The sequence below is a fragment of the Pinus tabuliformis genome, chromosome 6 (genome assembly GCF_031772625.1).
Source record: "Pinus tabuliformis cultivar Carrire ecotype Pingquan chromosome 6, CPIR1, whole genome shotgun sequence".
In the NCBI taxonomy this organism is placed as follows: domain Eukaryota; kingdom Viridiplantae; phylum Streptophyta; class Pinopsida; order Pinales; family Pinaceae; genus Pinus; species Pinus tabuliformis.
The window spans coordinates 228,977,290-229,004,072 of NC_142292.1; positions in this window are offsets into that span (position 1 = coordinate 228,977,290).

Below are 26,783 nucleotides of genomic sequence, written 5' to 3' on the forward strand. Positions count from 1 at the left end.
GCGTCTTTAACTAGTCCTACTCAACATCCTTATACGGATAGTTGTTTAATAACCGACATGCGGAATCTTTCAAAGATGCTGGGTCGGATGAAAAGTAAGCCAGATGGTCTATTGTTACGATTTTTTTCCATTATGATGAAACTTTATAACCCGAAAGACCGACGAAACGACAGCTTCATAGCGTAAGACCAACTATGACCCAAGAGAAGGTTGTAATCTAGAGGGGCATCAACCACCTCCACATCTAGATTAATAGTTTTCCTTCAACGCCCTATAGGTAAATCCTGTAGAATTCCAAAAGGATGAAACCCACGGCCATCAAAGGCTTTTAGAATCATTGGGGATTGATTTAGTGAAGGAGAACCAAGTGATCTCCAACACTGTATCGACATAATACACGTTGAGGCTCCCTCATCAATCACAGTCCTATGAATAGGCCTGTTTTTGACTATCACTGGGATCTAGAAAGACATTTGATGAGGTAAGCGTGGTGTACTATTTCCTAGATCAAAAATTATTAGGTTCGAGCCTGAACGTCAACAGCTCCTATAGCCGACAAAAGTAATTTACGCTGTGCTGGACATGATTGCATCACTTCCAAAGCCAACATTGCTGAAGGTGAAACAGCTAAATCCTCAACAATGTTATAGTTCTGAGCCGCTCTCACATGTGGATTGAAAGCTGAATTTCGAAGTATACCCTTGGCAGGCGGTTTTATTACTAAGTCTGGATTAGGTTTCTCAATCTGTAGTGGATCGGAATCGGGAGCTGAGGTTGATGGGTTAGAATGAGAAGATTCTGCTTCTTTACCATCAACAGGACTTTTACTACCATAATCATGCAATCGAGTCACAATCCTAACATGGGACATCATCAGTATGGGTTCTTCATTGGCACTCGAGGAAGAACCTATCATCTTACTGTCTTGACTTGGAAAAGGATCCTTCAAAACAGTAAGCGTTTGGGAACCTTTGACAATCTTCGCAACCTCTGCATGATGAGGGCAGTCTCTTGTAAAATTCTCTTCGTCACAAATGAGACAAGGATAACGAGGTTTGCGTTTTTCATCATTTGATTCCGCTTTTTCAAGTTTCTCTTTTGAATTTTTGTCCGTTTTATTTTTCTTCTTCCCTTTCTTCTTATCACCGGATTTTGATTTGGCTGTAGATGACTCTACAACATGAATATCGGCGGAAATCTCCACTGAAGAATCTCCTGTCGGGGAATCTGGCAAGGTTATGATAGGAGAAGAATTCTTGGAAGACTTCTTCTTACTTTTGGTGTTAACCATACCAATCATACCGTCAGCGGCATGAGACCCTGAAGGAGCTGCAGCGATTTGATTTTGCTTAGGAAGATCGGGGATTTTCTCATGTAACGTACCTGACTGAGTATAAACCAAGTCAAGGTACTGTGCTTGAGCAATTACTTGCTCTTCAGTAACGACTCCGGCCTTAACTACATCCTCAGTGATCTTTGGCAGTAAAGATTTTACAAACCATTTAGCTAAGATCTGATCCGGAATAAAAACCTTCACTAAACGCCGTTGACGTCTCCATTCATGAATGTGATCTGAAATGTAAGTGGACGTCGACTGCTTTAATGAAGTTAGTAATTCCGTGCCATTGTCATATCTGACGGGCAACTGAAAATGAGTTAAAAATGAGGTAGCTAACTGGCTAAAGTTATAAAAAGTGCCTTGCGGTAACTCAATGTACCACTTGGCCGCAAGACTAATTAGAATGTGCTGGAAAAGCCTTAGACGGATTGAATCATTTGAAATGGAGTTAGACGCACACCAGAGGTGATAAGTCATCACATGGTTTGACAGGTCCTCTCCTGATTTGCCTTCAAACTTAGGAATATCACTAGGCAACTTATTCGGCATTGGTGGCCAAAACGGAAGATAATTAATGGATCGTTCATTAGGCGCGACAAGTTAGGCAAGTCCAAAGTTGCGATAAACGGTAATTGACGATTAGGGTCCCTAAAACTCTAGGTCATGAGACCAGCCCCAGGAGGAGGATATCCAGGATAACTAGGAATAGGAATTGCATTTGGGATATTGTATCCTCCCGGAAAACTAGGATTAACCGGACCGTACCGGGGTTTTTGAGGTTGTTGATATGTGTACCCAGGGTACGGTTGATACTGATAGACTGGCTGCTGCACAGCAGGACCGAATTGGTACTGTCCCTGGTACAGTTGATAAGTAAATTGTGGTTGATTTGTGACAATCGTACTTGAACCAGGTTGTCCTACAGGCATCTGAACCGAAGTTTGAATTGTAGATCCAGACTGAGGTAAAGATGTCTGAGGAGTAGATACAGGAACAGTAGAAATTAGAGTTGTCGATACTCCAGAAGTAGGTGGGGTAGATTGAATAGATGTTGCAGCAGTTGCAGCAGCCGTTTGAGGTGGAGTACGAGGCATACTAGGCCCAGGCTAAGAAACTACAGAAGGTACAGAAGTTTGAATAGTAGACTGGACAGGTTTCTGGGGTGAACCAGAAACTAAGGGTTGTCTAGTTTGAGATGACAACTGTACATTCAGTTGCAAGACCTGTTGAGTTTGCGATGGATCCCACACTAAATTCATTCCGGGGTACGGACCCATAACAGGTTGAGAATATTGAGGACCATAACTGGGTTGAGGGTAGGGTTGATAATTCAAAGGTACATTTCTCGTTCCTTGAACATATGATTGACCGAAGGGTGGTTGGAAACCTTGGTTCAGGTACTGACCTTGGGGTTGATACCCTTGAGGCACGTACTGATACTGGGGTTGACCTAGAGGTACATATTGATACTGGGGTTGACCTTGAGGAATGTACTATCCCGTAGGTATGTACTGTCGTTCAGGTTGCCCCCCAGGTGCAAATTGGGTACCTTGAGGTTGCCCCCCAGGCGATAATTGAGGATTTTGAGGCTGCCCCCAGGCAGTAACTGACCACCTTGAGGTTGAGGATTAGGAATAGTACCTGACATCATGAGAATATCTTCTACACTCAACGGCTTAGTACCATTGTTTCCAGTTAATAACCCTTGTTCAATGGGTTGAGGAGATGCTCCCACAAAAGTACCAGAAAGTGACTGATACCCAGAAGGAACAGAAGGACCGGTGTACAAAAAGGATTCTGGCGATTGAGTAAACATGGACGACTGTCTTGACATATTTAACGGAGGATAGTAACCTCTAGGTGTTGGGTGATAAGGAACATGAGGTGGTGAAAAACTTAGCCCTGGGTTTTCCAAAAAATTAGTCAATGAAAGATACCAAGCACTGCTCCTAGGTGGATTGTAAAAAATTGATTCACGCTCCCTTAGTTCAATAACAGGTTGATTTTCAGGGATAGGGATGCCTACTTCTTCCGGAGTAGCAAGTTCTTCGATAGCTATAAGTCCAGAAGGAAGATTTTGGGTAATTATCCTTTCTACCCTGGGTGAACCAGGACCACTAGAGGTTGGAGAGGTAAACCCCGATGTTGGAGTAGCAACAAATTCACTTTCAGGCTCGATATTTTCAGGTTCCTCACCTATATCACTAGTAGATGAAAAGCTACCAGTAACTTCAGAAACAAACACTGATTGTGGATTATAATCTGCTACTAAAGCTTGAAAATCAGGATGTACCACCAAAGAAGACTCTCCTTCTTCAGGTGACCCAACTGTACTGTCTCTAGGAGTTACGAGGGCTCTTAGCCCTTCAGGCTGGCTCGGTGAAAACTCAGGAGGTTGCCCCGAAGTCTACGGGACTTCCTTGGTAATTCAGCCACGATTAAAAAAATTTAACTGCTTCACACACAAATAAAGTAAAATCTCAATGAAAACCAGCTAAAGCGTCTAAGGAACCAAACAATTTTGAATCACACACCCTAAAGAATCTAGGAGATCAAACACACAAAAACAGTAACTTTTCGTACTGAAAACACTAGTTGGTGATGAAGCCCAACTTCACAGAGTTTAATACAGAAATGGCGGTTGGAACAGTTACCCTGGCAACTTTCTTAATGAATAGACTGGCACAAGTTTCTCCACTAAACCGTCTCGAGTGAAGAGAACCCCCCAGAAAATCCAAGTGAGTCTAGCCGACGTCTGCTCCAGGTACAGTGGGATCTTCCCACCACTGTCACCTTAGGAAGAATCGTATAGAATATGGTCACTAAGGTTACCAATGGAAACAAATATACCTGGGGGAACAGTCTACGATCCGATACGCACGCAAGGGCAGAGTAACAAGCTCAATCCCCTTGAAGGCTCCTTGACATAATCCAAGGTTTACCAACAAGTGACCCAGGCTCCTCGACAATGGTTAATCCGAGGTTTACCATTTTTAATACGTGAATATCTGGCGTCGTTCCCAATGAGGAAGGATTGATTCCCACACTGGTTCAGACACGATATCATGCTTCTCCTTTAAGAGGAGCTTTCCTAGAGCATAAATGCAACAATTGGATTTCTCTCCTACCGCAAGATACAACTACTTGTTTGTTTTACTGTCTTGGAGATTTAATTACTCCCTACTCCAAGACACTAGCCTAAGCTATGTTGGTGTATCAGAGCCCTAGAAATAAAAATATTACTAGATAGATTTTACTTTAAGCGTTATTTTTATTGGTTTTTGTTTAAGTCAAGAGGTGCGGAGATGAAACTCGTGGTGTGAAGACTCGACTCGAAATCACTAAAAAATGCACTTAAGATGATTAAGCAATCTTTTCCCTTCAATGAACTTCTAGCTAGGAAAGAGTTTGAGAATGCAAATACTTGTAAACACAAATCTTTCTTAACAAACAAATTAAAAGAAGAGCTTTTTGTCTTTTCCAATGCACTCAAAACGAGACAACTAGTTATTTTCACAAAATTTCCCTTTTCTTTCAAAACACTCAAACACTACAAAAACAAACTTTTTCCAAAAGAGATTTTTTTATTTTTTATAAAACACTCAAAACTATGGAAATGACTAATCTTGAGATCTATAAACTATAAAAACCTATTTGAAGTCAAAGCTTACAAGATGTCTTTTTCAAGGATGTTTTACTTAGCTACAAGAAAACTAAGGACTAATTTGTCCAGAATCACAAATCAGTCAAAAAACAACCAATTTTTGTTTTCTTTTCTAAAAATGAAATCCAAACTCTTAACACAAGCTTTTCGAAGTTTCGTAAAGAGAAAACACAAAGTGGATTCCTCACCAAAGGTAGATTTTGCAAATGGTCAAACTCATAAGAAGGCTAGTAAAAACCAAGGGGATCTGAGGTTTCTACAGCTTCTAAGCTCAGAGCTACTACAAGACCAAAATGAAAACCAAACCCAACAATCAAAACTTCTAGGAATTTCACCTAAAACCCTAACACCAATGGAATTAACCTAAGAAAAGCTTCTGACAAGTTATATGCAGGTTTGGGCAGGGGATAATAACATCTAAACAAAAACTAAGCTGACTAACAGAGAAAATCTTAGGTTTTCCAAAATTTTGACAGGGTCCACAGGCCCACAGTTAACACAGGTGCGGTACCGCTCTGTGCTAAAAGCAAAAGTGTGGATAGGTCCGCACTGTGTCACAAGCCGAGGGTGCGGTCCTCTCCCAAAGTTATGAAAAACAAAAAATAATCCTAGATCTACTAAATCTACCCAATTCCACACACAACAAGCCAAAAATAGAAACAAAAACACAGTTTCTCAGGTCAAAGTAAAAACAAGGAAAAAATCAAGTCCCCAGTATGGTCGCCATTTTGTCACACGGAATGAGTCGATCTTGCGGACAAGATAGACCTTCCTAGAATCTAACGACATCTAGTGACAAGCAAGCCAATCAAAAACTATCTTTCTATAAATATGTATTTATAAACAAAGGCAAACAAGTGTTTAGGCCTACCTTAGGTCCAATGCAAGTTTGTGGAAGCTTCACTCCCTTGTTGCGAATCCGTAAACACAAAAAAACAAACAAATTAAATAGCACCTGAAAAGCCAATATCATAAAACATACTTAACATGATGATCAAGGAGTTCATGAAACAAATGACATAAGACAATTTGTTGAGAAAAATGAATCTGATTGTATTAATTCAAATCAAAGAAGAACTTTACAACCTGTGCCTTGATGCTGTACAAGCTCCTCCCAGGGTCCAACAAGAAGTCTCCTCTACTTTGACAAGTTTCACTCTCTTCCAAATGAAGCCAAAAAGGTATGTGATCTCTCCTTTCAAACTTAACTAGGAAGTCTCAATTCCACGAGCATTTACCCTAAAAAATGTTCAGCTTCTAACCTCCCTAGCAACCAGCCCAATGCCTTAATTTATAGTGCAATGGAGGGAAGTTACTAGGTCCTCCTTCAAAGGGATAAAGCCCTCCTTCAAAGGGATAGCTCCTCTCATCAAGGGATTAGCTCCTTCTCTTTTGGGATGCATGAACCACCTAAGAGCAACCAATCCATGTCAAAATTCCTTCTAGAATAATCTAGAATTAACGCAAAGTGAGTTTTTTAGAATAAACTTGCGCCTTTTTGAATTTCGCAGGGGTCCGCACCCACTCCTTTAGGGACAGAGCGGGAAGGTTCGTAGTTTTTGTGAACAGGGGGTGCGGGACCACAGGCAATAGTGAGAGAAAGTGCGGAACCAGAGCTTTGTTGATTTTCAATGTCTTTCTCTCATTTTCAAAGCTTGACTTGAAGAGCTGAGGTCTGAGACTTGCTTAGGAGGACAATGCAAGTGATGATAGACCCATACTGACTGCAAATAATCATGGTGACGATATTTTTGTGTAACAAGTACCTTTTTCGTAAATAGTTCATCCCAGCTCAAAAAAGGGGTAAACATATACTAGGAAAACAATGTTTCGTAGCCTTTAACGAGTTCAAAATGACAAAAGATCAGCAATATTTTCGTGTTTAAAGAGTCAGAAAAGAGCTTGAAAGTGGACGCTCCCATTTTTATTCTCTTTAACGAGTCAAAAAGGAAAAATACTTGGTGATCTTTTCATTTGAGTTTTACGAGTCGAGAAAAGAGCTAAAACGTGACTCACGCTGGAGGACCGAGTGGTATAAAGGGTGGAAACTGGTTCCGGCAATGGAGGAACTACTCAAAACATGTAATGGTTAAGAGGCTGGAAAATAAAACCACTCATTGTTGCGGTTCCTCAGGAAAGGAAAAACAACCAAGTGAAAGCATATGGTCAGCCAATGAGATGGTGGTGATGGAATAAAACAACCAAGGCTCATCTAGTAGAAATCATCTAATTGAAATGACAATCATGAGATGTAAATTGGGCATGGGTTCATTTTTACACAAGTTTGAACCATTGAGAACTATGCTTGAATTCGGTTTCATGTTTAGACAAGCTTGAAATGAAAAACTATGCTTGTTATAAGTTTACATGCCTCGAGAATAATGACTCAATTGAGGTACATGCCCCCCAAGCTTCATTTCACTCAACTAGGTGGATGGAATGAAGGTTCAATTTCGAGATCTTGGAAAGACTCCACTAGGATTTTACGAGATCTCAATCAAATACTTGATTTAGAAAAGGGAGTTGCGTCATTTTTTAATGAGGTTGACACAGTAAAAGAACTATGTTCACACTCCTTGATTCATTTTTTAACGAGGTTGTCACAAGACAAGGAACCATCCTCATGAATCCTTGATTCATTTTTTAACAAGGTTGTCACAAGACAAGGAACCATCCTCATGACTCCTTGTTTCATTTTTTAACGAGTTTGTCACAAGACAAGGAACCATCCTCATGACTTCTGTTCATGACCCATAAGATAACATGGCTCCCAAGAGGTCTTCACTAGATAGAAGAAACATGCTCTGGGAGGAATACATTTCATTTGCTACCAAAGACAGATCAGGTTCCAAGCCCCTAGTACATAATGTACAATACCATATGTGTGATCATCAACAGATGTAGAGATAGAACGTGTAGCCACATAATTGACCTGTGGCAGGGAAGGTATTTATTACAAGCAAGAGCCGATAGGGGATGATGGTTGCAAAGGAGGTGCCTAGTGACCAATGAACAACAATTGATCAATGGTCACTATTCTCCCTTCATGCAGAAAACAAACCACACGAAAAATTGAAGAAACAAGAGCTCCCATGACATAAACATAGTCGTGTCCAAGGAGAAGATTGAAATCTAAGGGACCTTGGACTACCATCACGTCTATATAGATGGTCTTTTCTCCCAAAGTAATAGGGAACTTCAGAAGGACCCCAAAGGGTTAAATGGTTCCTCGGTTGAAAGTCAACAGATTCTAGGTGACAGGCACAAGATGTGGGGAACCCAAAGCTTTCCAAATAGTAGAAGACATGATGCTAATAGATGCACCTTCATCTAATATAGTGCCATGTACTACCATATTATAGGCTTGTACTGTGATCTGGAAAGGCACATAAGATGGGAGGCGAAAAATTGTCAATTGACTCCAATCAAAAGAGACAAAAAACTACTTGGTGGGGGTATAATATGATTGCCCCCATGCTATGCAGGAATAGAAGAAAGACTCTCTTGAACAACTGGGATGGGAGGGTCACTCTTTGATTCATGAGAATCTGAGGAGACAAGAAGAACATGAGAAGTATGATCACCACTCTCTTCTGAAACAGAGTGAGCAACTGGTAGTGGAACCAATTCGAAACTCTTTTCAACCAATGGTTGGTTAGGAAAAGACATAAGAGAGTTTCGCTCAGGAAGAGCAGGACGGGAAAGAGATGAATCCAATTAAATCTCTTTACCAACCGTGAGAGAGTTAGAAGAAAGCCTCTGATAACCAATAGGAAGTTGGGGTTGAGGAGCTACAAGTTTTCCAAAACTTTGGAAGCTTTATCCATAAGACAAAAAAGGTGAAGAAGATGCTCTCCTTCACATAACCTATAGGGGAATCTATTCTTCCCTTTATTCTTACCATCGCTAATCGAGGGTGGATCGTCAACATGATCTCCAGAGGTCGATATAGGTTTTTAGACCATACCTCTAAGATTCTGGGAATGCCAGGATAGTCTCAAAGGAGATGGCCACCCTTACATAGCTTGCAATGGAATCTGGCCATCCATGGGGGATTAGAAGTTTTATCGATAGGAAGTGGATTTAGAGAAATAGTTGCATGGTTGGCCTGTCACTTATCTGACTTCTTCTTCTTCGTCTTCTGCTTCTTCTTCTTAGCCTCCTGGTTATTAGATTTTAAACTTTCACCAGGCCAAGTAGAAGAAGAGGGTGAAGAAATGGGGGAAGAAGGTGAGGGGTCAACCTTAGAATCATTGTGACATGATTCGAATGAAGGAGACATCTAGGCAGGGGTCGGGACACTTGGGACCACCAAGGTTGAAAATAACCAGATAGGTAAACCAATGGTTAAACCAGGGAGGGACAACATTGCCATATAAGGAGCACCAACATTTCCAGAAGAAGGAAAAGGACCAGAATTTCCATCCGAGGGGAATCCTTGACTGGTAGACTCTGGAAATGTTTCCATTGGAAATGACCCTAAAGAATCACTAAGGAAGATAAAATTAACCAGGAATATTTTGTGGGTAGTTAATTTTTAGACATTGAATTAAAACTTTGCCTTTTCATATTTTAAGAGTTAAGAAAAGGGAGAAAGGTGACTCTAGTACTTTCGGAGTTAACGAGCTCAAAAGGATAAGTGCTCGATGATATTTTAAATATAAAGAGTCAAAAAGACCAAAATGACTACTCAGGATAATCTAGGGAAAATGGATTACCAGGTAACTGTGAACTATAGAATACCCTCCTGGTGAACCGAAAAGTACGAGCAAGCAATCTCCTCGAATGTTGTGTTCGGTGTATCATGTTTACAAGGTAGAAGACTTGGTTTCCTACAGATAAAGGATTGAAAACCTAGTGGGGTCTCCCTTTATATACACGATGACACAGGGAGCACAAACCTGTACTAGCGCTATCTAGTGCCGAAGCGAACGAAAACTGCTAGGTTTAAAGATGCTAGAACACGTCTCTAGACTAGACCTCTAAATATAAGAATTAAGTTTCAATGCTTCCTTAGGTTAATTCAATAGATTTTAACAGTTGATCTTGAATTTGGTTTCAATTACAAGGCCTTACCACTGTCATCTGACAAAACTCCTACATGCAACTATATGAGAAAAGAGATCTTTTTCTTCGATGAACGTTAACATTAATTAGAGATAGGGAACACAAAATCAATGGAACAATCAAAGAATGAAATATTTATCTAATAAATATTCTAAATGCACTGAATCTTCCTATCAAATGCACTTCAATTATTCCTTTCAACAGTAAAGAAAATTCATTTCTTTTCAAATGAAAATGATGATTGTTGGCTTGTTGGGGCCTGACCCAGGTTCGAGGTTAATTATCCAAACAAATCCCTGTACTACTGGCCCTTTCAGCAATAGTACGTGGAACACAGACTGAGGTCTCACCCCAAGTAGTATGGGAGGGTGCTGAAACGAGGTTTCTAAACCCTTGAGATGTCTGAGAGGTTCAACTGGTCCAATTGTTCATCCTTGCGTGTAGGTCACTTCGCGCACTTTCTTGTTCCTCCCACCCTAATACACTGCCTTCGCGCAGCCCTAACTAAGGGCTATGGAGCTTCCATGCTAGTAGGGCAACACTCTATGTTATTCCCCTGAGATCTTACTTATCCTCATATAACAGTTAATTACCTTCACGTACTTGGATGTCTTACGTGTAGAAATTTTGAATAATATAACACTTATTCACAAATATTATCTCGATTATACATTATTTGGGGAATGCATGCATAATACATAACCTCCTCTACGTTGATCATCAATTTTGTGGAATTAAAAACAATGAAACATCAATCGCATGCGCACATTAACACAATATGTACCGGGGAAAGCATATAGCTGAAAACCCCTAACTATCTGTATATTATAATGATAGAGAACATGTAACAATACATAGTACAATACCCCTCACAAGTACTCAGTACTATCTCCACCTGTTACACACAAACTAGCTCAGATCTAAATCAAGTCACAGGTTCAAATCTCCTCCGTTGTCTGCCTGCCTCTACTGCACAATCCAATGTGAGAATAGGAATGATCCAAGTTCAAATTCCCTTTTGTTGTACGACACAATCCTCATTGGCAATCTCTACAATTGCATGTGCAAATCTCATGCACAACTATAGTCACAACTGATAGCAGTCTCACACTTTCACCCACCTCTAACACTTGTCTCCACTGAACTGTCCATGCACTGAGTTAACTGATGTATTTTTTAGTTGCTTTATGAGTTAATAATTAGTGAATTAATTAATAATTAATTCACATCACTCATCACTAGTGTATTCTACAGTTAGACTAAATACAACTAGTTCAACTAAGTCAAACTGAACACAACTCCATCAACTCCTCAATCAACTCCACCAAACTCAATCACTTGAGTTTTAACTGAAGTCCATCATGAAATAGCTCAACTAACCCATAGGAAAAGTGTATTTCCTTCTGGTAGTTGCATGTGCCACATTCGTAGCTTGAATTGAAGTGCTGCAAGAGGATAAGATAATGTTTATAGTCCAAATTTTATAAAGAGCTAATAATATTCGTCTGTTCTATTTTTAGACTGGCAGTCTAAAAATAGACTTTGCCCATATGTCTAAAAATAGAAGTCTATCTATTTTTACCAACATGACCAATCATCCAAAAATAGCATCCTGCAACTCATAGACCATGATCCATATGTCTAAAAAAAGACTTTGCGCCAAAAATAGCCTGCGGGCCCACTTAGTGAAGGCGACTTATTTTCACTAAGCTCCATCATATTGTTGCATTTTCAACACTCCCTCTCAACAAGATATGGATTATCTGCAACCCCTATCCTATAAATCTGGAATGTTTTGCATGCAACATATTTTCACGGTCCATTTGCTCCAACAACACTTGGAACAAAAACACTTCCAACTAACCACTCTGTTGGGCTAGGAACATACTCTGATGCTGAAGCTCTACCTGCTGCTGACAAGTGCTCCATCTCTGACATCTTCCCTACTGCAACATCTCCATGCATCTCGCACCATTGTACACTTTCTATGCCACCTAGCACTATGCAAAACACTTGTGCCTCTCGCATTACTGCAGCCTGCTAGCTATGAGTTGTCCTGGGATTCCCTACACTATCCCTCTCTCTGTCGCTCCATCCGCATCTGTCTCTACCCAATCAGTCAATTCCTGCTACTCCACATTGGGGCTTTCGTAGCAAGGTCTCATCCAAGAGGTTGGGTACCTCAAGGATCCTGCCCCTCCTCCTTGGGATAATCACTCTATATCGCCCCACCTCCTACCTGGAGGTATGGCTGCATGTGATCCCTCAGCCCACCTGGCTCGAAGTTTCCCCCTACTGGAGGTCTCTACATGAGTAGATGTCTCTACTTGATCTCCTCTCAGCTTCCCTTGTTGTGGCTGCTCCACAACCTTCTGAAGCTGCTGCACCAATTGTGGCTCCTCCACAATCGTCTAAGACTTCCTTTGGCTCTACATGTTGAGAGGTAATATACGCTCCCTCTCAACCACCAAGTCTCCATCAGTTGCCTCATTGCTCAAGGCTTTGAATGCATCTTGAACCTCAAGAGCATACAGGTTCTTGACCCGTGAACCAATCTGCTTCACCTGTCTAGTGATGATGTGTCTAAGGAAAACCTTTCCCTTACTGAAGACTACATCATAGCCTCTGTCTTCCAGCATTGCGATCGACACCAAGTTTCTCTTCAGTCCTGGTACATACTTGACATCGGTCAAGGTAAGGCTAGCTCCATGCTCCCTCTGAAAAAATAACTGTGCCTACACCTGAGACACTATACTTCTCATCATTACCCATCGCTATGAGTATATGGAGACCTTTCTCCTCCAAAGTACTGAACAAACTCTTGTCACCGGTCATGTGGAAAGAAGCTCCATTGTCAAGAAACCAACCACTTCCCACCATGGATGAAACCATGCATGCGAAGAGTGTGAAATCCAACTCAAACTGTGAAGCAAGTGCCTCACCTTCAGATCCTTCCTCGGATCCCTTCTTGGATTTCCTCCGTGGACAATTTGTAGCATAATGGCCCACCTCATGACAACGAAAGCATCACACTTTCGATTTGTCAACCTTCTTCCCATCATTGGAAGAACTGGATTCGAAAAGAGAACCCTTCTCCTTCCCCTTCTTTGCTTTTGTAGCCAAAGCGCAATTTTCTTCATCAGATGTCTTTGATGAAGATCCATCCCTGGTATTCCACCTGATCTCCTCTTGCACAAGATCTGACCAAAGTCTCTCCCATCTTGGCAATTTCTCCTGACCATTGACAGAGTCCTGATAGGAATGCCATCTCTTTGGAAGACCAAGGAGAGCCAAGCTCACCAAGTCCTCATCATCGACAGTCACCCCCACACTTCCCAACGCATCCCAGCATTGGGTGAACTTCGTGAGATACTGGGGCATACTGTCTCCATTCTCACACTTAATGTTTCCGAGTTTATCCTTGAGTGCCAACTTCCTCCGGTCACTCTTGCTTTGGAATAAATCTTTCAGTGCTTTCCACATCAAGTATGGAGAAGCCTTTCCATGCAGGCTGGATACAATGTGATCCTTCAGGCCCTCCAACAGAATCCTTCGACACTTTGCTGTCTTCTTTTGCCAAATATCAACATGAGAAACATCAGTAGGCTTTGGGACCTCAACATCTATGAACTCCTTCAACCCATTGTCATCTAACATTGCCTCCATCCTGTCTATCCATGCAATATAATTCGAGTTGCCTTCAAGGGCATACTCCAATCGCAATCCATTGAAAGACATTTCAACTTTGACACCAAGAAAACACTGTTGCAAATTCGAATTCTAGCAGCTCAAAAACGCAACCACTTCTGATCTAAAATTCATGAGAACAAAGTATTTCTCGTACAGAGATTGATGCATGGGCATTTACCAGATATCTCACCTTCCAAAAGAAGGATGAGTCTAGATGCTACCTGGCCCGATTACAGACTCTGCCTGAAGAAATAAAATGTAATCACTTTCTGAATAATAGATCTGATGATCAACTCTGCTCTGATACCATGTAGAAATTTTGAATAATATAACACTTATTCACAGATATTATCCCGATTATACACTATTTGCAGAATGCATGCATAATACATAACCTCCTCTACGTTGATCATCAATTTTGTGGAATTAAAAACAATGAAACATCAATCGCATGCGCACATTAACACAGTATGTACTAGGGAAAGCATACAACTGAAAACCCCCAACTATCTGTATATTATAATGATAGAGAACATGTAACAATACATAGTAAAATACTCCTCACAAGTACTCAGTACTATCTCCACCTGTTACACACAAACTAGCTCAGATCTGAATCAAGTCACAGGTTCAAATCTCCTCCGCTGTCTGCCTGCCTCTACTGCGCAATCCAATGTGAGAATAGGAATGATCCAAGTTTGAATTCCCTTTTTTTGTACCACACAATCCTCATTGGCAATCTCTACAATTGCTTGTGCAAATCTCATGCATAGCTATAGTCACAACTGATAGCAGTCTCACTCTTTCACCCACCTCTAACACTTGTCTCCACTGAACTGTCCATGCACTGAGTTAACTGATGTATTCTTTAGTTGCTTTATGAGTTAATAATTAGTGAATTAATTAATAATTAATTCACATCACTCATCACTAGTGTATTCTGTAGTTAGACTAAATACAACTAGTTCAACTAAGTCAAACTGAACACAACTCCATCAACTCCTCAATCAACTCCACCAAAATCAATCACTTGAGTTTTAACTGAAGTCCATCATGCAATAGCTCAACTAACCCATAAGAAAAGCGTATTTCCTTCTGGTAGTTGCATGTGCCACATCTGTAGCTCGAACTGAAGTGCTGCAAGAGGATAAGATAATGTTTATAGTCCAAATATATTTAAGAGCTGATAATATTCGACTGTTCTATTTTTAGACTGGCAGTCTAAAAATAGACTCTGCCCGTATGTCTAAAAATAGAAGTCTATCTATTTTTACCAACATGACCAATCATCCACAAATAGCATCTTGCAACTCATAGACCATGATCCATATGTCTAAAAATAGACATAGTCTAAAAATAGACTTTGCGCCAAAAATAGCCTGCGGGCCCACTTAGTGAAGGCGACTTCTTTTCACTAAGCTCCATCATCTTGTTTCATTTTCAACATTACGTTATATTTATTTACACAAAACATTCATATGAGTTCCCGCAGCAAATAAACAGTATACTTGCAAATTATACCCAATCATACATTAAAACAGGAAAAGATACACAAAAATATGGTAAACTTCTCTTTATTGATTCTTCCAACGGTTACAGACTCAACCTGCCCTACGCACTCAACTGCAGGGGTTTGCACACTTAGCTACGGACTACTAGGCCTCTGCGCACTCAGCTGCAGAGACTTCTCCTATTCTACAACCCAAAGACACACTTTACACTTCGACTCAATCACTTAGACTTATCATGCTCTTATGCTATGCTATCTTCTATACTTAGAGCCTTGCTCTATTTATACAATCCCATGGTCCGCGGACCATGGGTAGGTCTATTAAGCTAACATTACTTTACAAAAACAAGGGCGAACAACCCTGTGACTCTATTATGATTTCGCGCTTTGCGCCCACAATTCGCGGAGCTTTTAAAGAAGGATTTGGTCAAAGCTTGGGCTTTAGGCTTCAAAACATGTCTTGGGGGGATTCCATGCCCAACAGGACCCAAACACAAATATCGTGACTCGCCCTCGAGTCACTCTGTTGACACGGAGATCTTCATGCGAAGTCCTTCCAACTCTACTGGAATTGTTGCAAGGTCGGCAGCGCATTGAGCTACTGCATTCTGGATCTACTATATGCGGATTTTCAAGACCGCGGTGTCAGAACTGCTTTCCTGAATCTATGCATGTGTCCCATACATTTGTTTATAGTCCCGCACCTTCGTCTAGATCCTTGGAGCATGAAAACTATGCTTCTGGTGGCTAGTTAGATAGTCAGGCCACCCATGTAGGGCTTCAACTGGCTACCATTCACTTTTCCTAGGAAAGGCTCTCCATTTAGTTTGACTAGCTATACCGTGCCTTCGTCTTTGAGCTCCTTAACAACGTATGGTCCCAGCCATTGAATTCTAAACTTTCTCCGAAATTTATCCAACTAACTGTCATACAACAACACTAAATCATTTACATTGAAGGTGTGAAACTTAATATGGTGATCGTGTCAGGCCTTCTCACGCTACTTTTGCACCTTCTGTTGAAAGCCAACCAGGAATCGTTCCTCCACAAGTTCTTCCAGCTGTGTGAGCCTCTCTTCCAGGGCTTCGCGATCCATCATACCTGTGAGCATTGGTATGCACAGACTAGGTACAATGTACTCCATTGGCATGATAGCTTTCATGCCATAAACCAATTGGAAAGGTGTCTGTCTCATCAGTTTCTTGCACGTTGTCCTATAAGCCCATAGTACTGTAGGTATGCGTAGGTCCTAATCACTCCATTGCGCATTGAATACTTTGCTTAGCACAGTCTCCAGTATTTTGTTGAATGCTTCTACTATCCCATTGGCTTGTGAGTCATACATTATGCTTTTCTAATGATACACCTGGAACTCTTCTGTGAGCGCGTTGATGGTTTCGTTTAGGAAGTGTGTACTGCTATCGCTCATTAAGATTTTCAGACTGCCAAATAGAGTCAACATGTGTTCAAATAAAAACTTCACAGTCATGGTGGCCATGCAGTCTTTGGCTAGCTACACTTCCACCTAACGAGTCAGGTACTCTGTTGTGGTGATAATTTATCGCGTGCCCCCTTTTCCCTGAGGTTTGATAGGTCCTGAAAAATTGATTACCCACTTTTCGAAGGGCTGCAATGTCATTTGTGGATTTAAATGCATCTCATTCCTTCGCGATCGTTTACCTATCATTTAACATATATCACAAGCCTTACAGTGGGCTTTTGAATCCTGATGAAGGGTTGGCCACCACAACCATGCAAGGAGAATCTTTTGCATGGTTGCTCGTCCTACATACTGTCCTCCTGTAGCGCCCCCATGCGCTTCCACCAGTTCCTTCTTCTGTTGGACGGAGCAGTCCTTTGACACAGTCCCCATTGTCAGAAAGTGGATTATATCTTCAAAGTGTCCGTTCACTACACGCATAGCAAAGAGTTGTGCATCAGGTAATCCTTCCTCCAAATAGTAGGCTCATCTCTCATCTCAATACATGACAAGTGATCGAGTCCCGCATTCACACATCCAGGCTTCACCATGACCTAAAAGTCATATTCTTGGAATAGTAAGAGCCACCGGCATATGTGCCCCCCCAACACAGGCTTGTTGACCAAGTATTTTAGCACAGAATGGTTTGTATACATCTTGAAATGTCCTCCTAGCAAATAGTGCCAATATTTTTGGAGCACGTACACCATAGCCAACCCCTCACGTTTGGTTGTGGAACAGTTCTTTTCTGCTTTAGACAACGTGCAACTTGCAAACACGATAGGGTGATCCTGTTAGGCTCCTATACCAATAGGTTTCATTTTTCATGATTGACAGGGGAAGTGCCAAATATGTTCATCTTTTCATGCTACAAAGGTTCCATATTTTGTAAAAAGGCATTAGAGGAAAGTTAAAAAATGTGAAGAGGGTATGCCCTAAAATAATTATCAAAAGGCAAAAAGAGTAAATTGGTCAAAAAAATGATAAAAATGAGCCCCAAAGAATGACCAGGAAAGTGGCTAGCCAAGATGCCACTTCTAGCTTGATGGATGGCCCAACAGTTCAATCTGGACCATGCCATGTTTAAATTGATGTTGTAGAATAGACAAACAATATCTGTCCAAACAGTTCAAGCTTGGCAGATCACTAGCTAGGTACAGAAATTAAGGAGCCCAACTACTTAATCTGGGCCCTTGGAAGAGATAAGGGTAGATTTAGATAGGAGGGCAGTCAAAAGAAAAGAGGATAATCAGGGTTTGCAAGGCTAAGTGCACCCATTCAAAAGGAAGAAAAAATGTTAGGTGTATTAGGCTGGGTAGGTAGTTTGAGGTTGCGGAAGCAGGATTTGGATCACATTTGTATTGTCAAACAAGGTCCATCTCATCAAGGAATAGAAATCTCAAAGCAGATGTTTAATGGCAGAACTATGGAAGCATGTCTAATTCCCCTTCACTCCCCCTAAAAGTTTCTCACTAACACCCCCTTGAGGACTTTGGGATCTGCCCAACCAGTCCTACTTGCACTTCATTCTTGAGAAAATCAAGTCAAGTTTTGGCTTTCCTCAATGAAGAGAAGCCACATTTCTTGTGTAAAAGTCATTTCTCCATATTCCATTCATCCCTATGTCTAAGTTTCAGTTCATAAACTTAGCCTCTGCCCTACTCCTTCACCTCACAAACTCATATTAACTTCTAATTCTATTGTATAGCTCCCTAACTACTTTCCCACCCCTATTTTCTACAAAAAACTATGTAAAAAACCCCAAAATATATTAAAAATCCCACCCTATAGCATTATAGCTATGTATATATAGTTTTGGGAAATAATAGTCCATTTGGGACTATTATCAACCCTTCCGCGTCCTAACTCCGGAGTTAACTTAACATTTGGTTAAGTTAATAACCTCTTTCCCCACTCCTCTACCCATCAAAACCTTACAATTTTACCCCTCCGCAGTCATTTTCCCAAGGTTAATGTTTAAATGTTTTCATTAAACATTAAATTATCAGTTCCCCCCGCACAAACCCAACCCACAAAACCCACATTTCCAAAGTTTTTTGACCCCCTTGGCGCATAATTATTTTAATATAGCGGGAGGGTCCCGCGCCTAACTGCACGCCACCCGATCGCCCCGCCAACCGTCCGATGGCCAGCACTCCAGATCCAAGGGTGGGCGGTCAATTTGAAACCCCGATCTGCCGGAGGTTAACGTCCGGGGGATGGGCGGTTTCCCTGCCGTACCCCCGCCACGTGTCGGCCTCCCGGCGTGTTCGGAGGCCCCTCCCCAATACCGCCTATGTTCAAAGGTGGTGCGGGGAAAACCGGATACCACCCTCCATCCCCTGACGTCAGCAACCACGTCATCTGTGACGTCACCACCGCGTCCCCACCGCTGCTCCACGTCATTGCCACTTCGTCCACCCGCGTCCACACCTTGCCACCGTGTCACCACCACGTCAGCGCCCGTGTCAGATGCCATGTCATCCTGCCGTACCCGGGACCCGCCTATGGCGTCATGCTGATGTCATCATGGAAAAGCGCCAAAAGCGCTAAAAGTCCAAATTTTTATAAAAAAAACGTATGTTTCGACTGTTTTAACTCATTGTTATTGGTCGTGTTGGAGAGCTACACACCCTGGTTTGTGTCATTTTACCTCTAGAATTCGAATTCAAACAATTGAGCCGCCGCCACCTGTAGATTCGACGCCATTGCTCACAATTGAACCGGCTCAATTCGCCTCGGCAACTTTAACCAGGTATTTGCCAAATTTCACCCATCAGCCCTGTTTTTCACCGTTTTCTCCTTTCTAGCTGCTTGAATACCTGCAAGTACCCAAATTAAAGACACCTCATGCACCTAAATGCTGCTTAAAATCCATTTGATAAACCCTTAAAATCCATTTGATAAACCCCCAGCTAAAAAGAACCCGTGAACCCGCGCCCACCTGCAATTTCACCATCAAAAAACGGTTTTTAAGTTTGTATTGCCGGTAAATTTTCGTGTTTACCGTGCATTCACCCCTTTTGCCAAATCCTCTGCAAAAAACTTCACTCCTTTGGCTAAAATAATCCCCTTTCCCCTCTGCATTTTTCCCACAGTCCCTTAATCCACAGAATTCATTCAAGAGAAGAGAAACCTATCTATACTCTGCAGAAATTTACCTCTTTCATCATAATTTCAGACAGTCAAGACTACTGCTTCACTTAACTCAGTTTCAAACTCATTTGCAAAATCTCAAAAGCAGTTATCCTCAGTCTGTTACTGTCCTACACCTCATTTCCAATATAAGCTCAGAAAGTCTCAAAATGGCCACTCCAACAGCTCTAAGTATCACTCCTATGAACCCACCAAACAGAGAGCTTGAAGCCATGCCTCTTGCTGATAAGGATTACCTCATTCAAGATCTAGTTGGGGACAGAAATCACTTGCAGACCTTCTTCCAGTTGAGAAACAACTTTCTAAACAACTGTGACATGTATGGCATATGGGAATCTAATTTTCCTGTTTACTTTCTTCCCTCTGTTAATATTTTTCCTGAGATCATCCGCTTATGTGCTGAGAACTATGAGCCAACTCAGAGAGTTGTTAAGTCTCCATCTGGGAGCATACTTTTTTATATTACTCCTGACTCCATCAACCAGATGCTTAAATTCAAACAGACTCAGCTATTGTTCCCTTTCTCTATGAACTACTTGCTTGATGCAGGCTCCAAACTCTCCAGCTCTAAAATTGCAAGGGTTGCCAAGACATTCATGAGGGCAGACTGCCAACCTACAGGACCACCTCCATTCCTTTATGTCCATTTCAATGAGGTGGGAAAGCTGCTAGTTGATATGATCTCCTATGTGCTAGGTTTCAAAACAAGTGAGCACATTGATGAAACAGTGTTGGTCTTATTATCTGCATACAGTCCAGGACAACCTCCTGCTTTCAAGTATAATTATGCCAAGTTCATAGCCAACAAAATACATGACCAGCTAGTAAAACTGGATAGGGAGGGAGTCTTTAAATATTCATCATATATCTATCATTTGTTCATGTATTACCAGTCTGAATGCTTCCAATGCCCCATCAAGAAGTTGGATTCTAAGGGTGAAAGGAGGTCTGTCATCTTTTGGTCATCAGTTTTCCATGAGGTTCAAAACTCTCCATTTTCCTACTGTGAGTTCATTGACCAATTTGTATACCCAGTCTCTTGTCTCCTAATGAGATCCCCTCCTCCTAGATTGTCATATGACATACAGAAGACCTTGCAGCTGTCCAAGAGTTACAAAATAGGTGATTGGTATCTCTATCAAAATCACACTGTCATTAGAATCTATGGCTATGAGCTCTGTCCTTACAGGCTCCCAAGATATGTACCAATGAGACTGTTTGCCTTGGAGTACTATAGGCAACTCATTAATTCTGATCTCACTCATTTTCATAGTGCCAAAAAGAAAGCTCACCTGAAATTCAAAGACCATCTAGGCCCCTTCATTATGAACAAGAAAGAAGGTTGGCAAGATGCTGATCAAATATTGAGGGACAAATATAAGTTAAAGAGGAGCTTCTGGTGGGTCCCTTATGACCCGAAGGGTTTTATCAGTGCCAGAAGAGTTAAATACAGGCTTCTGGCCTATGACCATTGTAAATTTCCACAAATTGAACAATATGCCAACCAAGATGAGTGGCTGCAAGGCACATTAGTTGAGGAATTGACCCAAGAGGAAATAATGGAGAAAAATGTCAAGGATTTAGAAAAAACTCTTGACTTGGATTCTTTGCAGTAGGTAACATTCAAGTTGCCACATCAAATTGGAGAAGGCACATCTGCTGCTGCAGCCACACAAGCCGCCCAGGGACCATCTACATCAGCAACAGGTACAACAAAAGGGAAAGAGGTAATGGATGCAGAGCAAGAAGTGATCACAGAGCAGCCTGCTACTTCAATGGAACAATCTCAAGGACAGGCTCCTCCACAGCAAACAGAGGCACCACAAGTGCCTGCTTTACAGACTCTTGCCCATGAGGAAAGAGGCAGAAAATGAGACCGAGAAGACTCCACACCTGCTAGTGGGTCTACATAGTAGCCTGAAGCTAAAAGGCAAAGAGTTGATCCTCCATTTGAGGAGGAAGTCAGTGAGGAAATCCTTGGAAGTCCAAGGAGAGACAGAGAAGGGAGTCAACAAACACCTACAAGCTCTTTCCAACAAGAGCAAGACAGACAGCATGGCATGGAGGTGTCTTCCTCTACACAACAAAGTAAGAGGCCAGCTAGCATCAAAGCCACCTTTAAAGAAATTAAGGCTCAAAATGAACTATTAAGAGTACAATTGTATGACCAATTTCTTAAGGCAACACCTGCCAAGCAGGAAAGGTTGATGGCAGCATATGACATCAAAGAAGAAAAGATGATTCTCAGCCACTTCAAGCCCAAGGTTCAGCAGCCTCAGACAGCTGCAGACTATGTCAAGACAAATTTAGAGGTCCTGGCCAAGGACATTCACCCCATGGATCAAATAGAGTTACATAAGCAAACAGGGGAAATGGTCTATGCCACACTGGCAGACAAGGCCACACTGGCCCATGAATTGAAGGAATCTTTGAAGAACACAAATACTCAACTTGATTTGGAAAGAATGTCCTCCTCAGCCAAAGACAACAGAATAAAAACATTGGAGGACATTATTGTGGACCTAGGGCATGATCCTAAGAATCCCAAAGCCATCAAGGCCCTAATGAAGAAAAAGGAGGATGATATTGCTGCACTGAAAAAGCAAATGAGGCTATCCTCAACTATGCACCCACAAACAACAGAACTTGTGCAAGAGAAAGAAGCTGAGGATACAATGGACCTGCTGATGCAAATGAACCAGAGAATAATTCAAATGGAGGGAGAGTTGGAGAGAGCGCAGGGCAAGCACGGAGAGTCGACCTCCCAGCCACCTCAAACGGTTCCAACTGTTGTTGCTATTCCACCTACATAAGCAACGGTAACCCCTCCTATTATTCCAGTAACTACAACAGCTACAGATGCTACAACAGCGACAACAACAACTCCTGAGTCTATAATGAGCATGGATGAATTGACGAAAGCTGTCAAGGAGCTAGAGCTTCAGGCGACAAGGATAAAAGAGGCCAAAAAAAAGTTGGCCAATCTAGAAGGAAAATATGATAAGTCCAAGGTGACAAGAGCTGAATTTAGAAAAGACTCTAGCTGAAATAAAAAAGATTTTGTGGACCAAAATTGACCACTCTATCACTAGACAGTGGAAATCAATCCGAACTGTGCATGAACAGATTGAATTAATAGGCCTAGCCCAAATTGAGAGTCAAAAGGCTAGAGCAGCATTGGGAGATATGCCTGAGCAGGCTAGCAGAATGATTCATTTCCTGAACACTCACACCAAAGAGGAGTTGGCAGCCTTAGACATCAGTAACAGGACAGAAACTGTTCTAACAGCAAAAAAGGTGCTGACCCTTAGAAATTTTGTGCAAAGTTTGGAGAGAAAGTGTCAGGAAATGCAGGCAGAGGTAGATGATTACAAGCTGAGGATGGGAGCATTGCAAGGCAAAGGATTGCCCAGCCTATTGACCAGCGCTGGAAGACTGCTGACCCGTGAGCAGTATGCCACCAGGATGAGTAACTTTATTTCAAATCAGATCACAGCATCCACAAGTACCTCAGAAGAAACAGGACCTCCATCAGGACAGAGCCTTTATGATAAGCTGGAAAATTTATTTTACATTGAGCATGAAATCAATCACTTGTTTGAGGTCCCACCCAATTTTTACAGGTATACCGAGGCAGATGAGACATTGATAAAGATATGAAGACATCAACTGCCTAAAGAAGATTGGTGGCAAGAAATGTTGGAAATTTTTCCAAAGTGATCTCGGTCCTTTCTCTTTTTGGTCAACCTCAGGTCATCTACAGGTCAACAGAGTTGAGTACGCAGGCACCAGGCACAACGTGAAGACAACAGGCAGAGCAGGTGGGAGTAATGACTCAGCAAAATGCTAGGACAGCAAGCCCGAAAAGGAAAAAATGCAGATTTAAAAGTGCAGCCCCAGCCGACTCAGTTGGTCACAAAAGTCAAAATTCTCTGACAGAATGGACAACTAATACATTAATATTTACTGCAACATTTACTCTTTCAGCTACTATTCCTCAAGAGTTGGCAAAGAAGTTATGAGCTATTAACTCATCAACTAGATATTTTGTATCTTATTTTTTGTATATATACCTCCCCACAAAACGTATTTAGGGTTGGTGATTTTCTCTCTAAGACACTGCGTTGTAAATTTTCAGACTATCTAATACAAATGGCTGGGAAAGTTCATGGTCTCTGCACTGTTTGGATGTGAAAGTGATGATCTGCGTTCTGCTACAGAATTCCTGTGTTGTTTAATGGAACAATAAGTTATTCTAAACCATGTTTTGTCTTTCTGTGTTTACTTAATTCACATATATGTTTCATTATCTTATCAATAGAGAAGAAGAATAGCTCAGGACTTGCTTGAATGCACCCTCTGCTCAATCTCTGTTGTTAATTGTGTTTTCTTCAGAATTAATCATAAATATGAATTCTTAACTGCTCATGTTTGCATTGATTCTCTCATTATGAATGTTGTTTAGGAATTCTTAAGTGCTCCTAGATAATATTCCCACATTTTCCCTCTATCAGTATAGTGAAAGATCCTTGGTGGCCTTTCATTCCCTGATTTCATGCCATCATATTCCAAATTTGAAGAATTGTTCCATGGATGCCTGTCTGGCTCTATAGCATTACCTTTTTCCCAAGAAATACTTTCAACAGTGCACCATCATTGACTCCATTGCCCAATGGTCTAAGCTATTCTGAAAACTGCATATCAGTTCTATTTTGAAATTATCATCCAACCAAATTCAAAACAAAACCCTGTACATCATAACTAGCCTAAACAATACTTCAAAAACAAAGATAAAACATAAAGAGAGAGCCCTCTTTGGTTGCAGGTAGGCTAGGACTTGTAGCTAAAAGATTGGTTAGTGGTTACCTCGGCCGTATTCCCTTGGGAGCCAGGGAACAACCTGAGTGATAACATAATTGGCGACTCCACTGGGGACCAGAACGAATTTTTCAATTGCTGTCTATTCCTTAAAACTACAGATGAAGCCTGAATGTCAGCCAGGAAGCCTTTGAAACTATTCTTGCTTTGCATTTACAGGATTAAATAAAAGCTGCTTCAGTCAATCTTCATTCTAGTTTTAAGCTTTAAACAACTGTTCCAAAAAATTTGATCAGTTCCTTCCTAAAAATCAGAAATTTCCCAGAAAATACCAAAAACAAATTCGGAAGCTAGCTCCAAAGAAGAAAACTCGTTATACTAGGTCAAATCCTGACCCAGATCCTCCAGCTATTTTTGACAATCCCAACTTAATCCCAAAGATCCTTAGGAAGCAAGAGGAACAAGAAGATTTTGCTGATTCAAGCCTTGAAACAGTTTCGCAAAACTATATTCCAACCCCTGCTAAACCTTCAGTTCATCCTCACATTGCTCCTTCTTCTCCTTCTTCCTCATCCACCTCTCAAAACACATTCTCCACACCTTCATCCACTGCACAAATTTCCATTGTTGTCCCTGTTGTTCTAGCTGTTCCATTCCTTCCTGTTGTCCCATTTGTCCTTGTAAATATGGAAAATCGTTATGCCCCTTTACAGCTACCTGGAAATCCTGGGGCTATGCCTCAGGATTACCAAAGTAAGATCACTTATTTTGATGGTACTGGTACATATACTGCCTTACAGCATACCAAGAAAATGCAAGACTACTTTGAAAATTATGAGATAGACGATGATGATGTAAGAATGAAGATTTTTGTCCAAAGTTTAATAGGGGAAGTAAGAACTTGGTTTAGAGCACTTGCTGCAAATTCCATAGCCAATCCGGATGCTCTTTACCATACATTTCTCAACAGATGGGAAAAGAAAAAAGATCCACTGCACATTCTATCTAAGTATGACACCATAAAAAGAGGCCCACAAGAAACTGTCCTAGATTATTGTGCAAGATTCAACAATGTTTACAATGCCATCCCTCAAAACCTTAGACCTCCACCTGACTTAGCCTTAATCAAATTCCCTGATGGATTTGATTCTGACATGGCATATCAACTGAGGGAAAGAGCCCCTCCAACCTTAGCAGACATGTAAAACATAGCTGTTAGTGTAGAGGCAAACCTTATTGCTAAAATAAATCGGGAAAGAGCTGAGAGAAGAACTACTTTTAAAGAATAACATTCAACATTTGAACAAAAATTGGATGCAATCATAAAAGGTATGGATAGACTTGGGGATAGGGTGGAAACCATCGAGAGAAAATCATCATGGGAAGGTCAACCAAGTACTGCTAGGAACCCAAATTTTAGAAAAAATCAAAATCCAAATGTTGGGAGGGCTGGCCCTGATCAGAACATCATACCTCCATTTCAAGAGAACTACGCCGAAGCCTCAACATCTAGTGAACCAATAGAGGACCCTCACATCAACTTAATGGGCTTAGATAGTGAACATCAGGTCTTTCTAACACAAGAGGATCAAGAGGCCCATAATTGCAATCAATTTCAAACCAAATCAGGAGAGTCATTTGACTTTAGGGAAGGCTATGATGCAGCAGTTTATGAGGTACACAAACAGTACAAATTAAGGAGCAGAACCATAGATGTCCCTGAAACTATCAAACCAAAGGATGCTAAACAGCCAAAGAAAGCAAAAGATAAAGCTGTTCTCCCAGAATATTCTGATAAAACAGACCCACACCCAAGAGAAGTCACAGTGGAGGATATATCAGATGTACAACCCTCTAAAAATCAGCCATCCTCATCCCTCCCCTCAAAAGTAAGTTCAAACAACATTCCTGAAAATAAATTCAAAATAGATTCAACTCAAAATCATACCCATGATGAAGAAAAGGTCACTGAAAATTCAGCTGAAAAGGAAAAATCTGCTGCCCATAATACAAAAACTCAGATAGAAAAACCCTTCAACTTGGAAACAGAAATAGGTAA